This window comes from Sinocyclocheilus grahami, unplaced genomic scaffold, assembly GCF_001515645.1.
Source record: "Sinocyclocheilus grahami isolate Dianchi unplaced genomic scaffold, SAMN03320097.WGS_v1.1 scaffold3061.1, whole genome shotgun sequence".
NCBI classification, from domain to species: domain Eukaryota; kingdom Metazoa; phylum Chordata; class Actinopteri; order Cypriniformes; family Cyprinidae; genus Sinocyclocheilus; species Sinocyclocheilus grahami.
The window spans coordinates 340-1180 of NW_015508230.1; positions in this window are offsets into that span (position 1 = coordinate 340).

The window sequence follows — 841 nt, forward strand, 5'->3', positions numbered from 1 at the left end:
CCGCGTGCGGTCATCTCTCCTCACCTGTCCCGGGACACAGTGGACTTCCTGAGAGGACACCTGACTCCCAAAGAGATGACCATCTTTGAGCTGCTGGGAGACGGTTGGACGCGACCCAGGTGATGATTCAGCCGCTGTGGATGTGTTACAGGAGCGTGTGTGTGCCAGTGGTAAACAGATACATCGAGCTGCGTAATCAGCCAGTGTTTCTCATTTTGAGATGATCAGTATCAGATGATGGTAATTCCCTCTTGTGTCAATCCCAAAATTGGCATTTCAATGGTTAAATAAACAGGATTACTTAGGTTTACTGGGAATTGAGCAAATAGTGTAAAGTTTTTAATTTTAGCAGTTTTGACTAGTGATCGACCTATATAATGGCTGATATTATTATTATTATTATTATTAGATATATCTTATGTTATGTTATCTTTAGAATGAATGAATGAATAAATACATTTTAAAATGTATCAAAATAAAATATCTTCTCTCTAGATAAGCATCAGTCATTGGAAACTGTGAATTTTGATCAATTATGCAATTTTTTTAATTTGAGCAGTTTTGACTAGTGACCAACAGACATGAGTTTTTTTTAATGGCTGATATTATTACTATTATTAGTATATATATTAATATAAAACATAACAGGATATATTTTGCTATCTCTTTAGAATGAATAATTTTAAAATATCAAAATAAATATATTTTTCTCTAGATTAGCCGGAATCATTGAAAAAAACAATTAATATGTATGTGTTATTGTGAATTAAATAAATATTGTGTAATATTTTGGATTTTAGCAGTGTTGGCTAGTGATCAACTGATATTAGTTTTTTTTTTT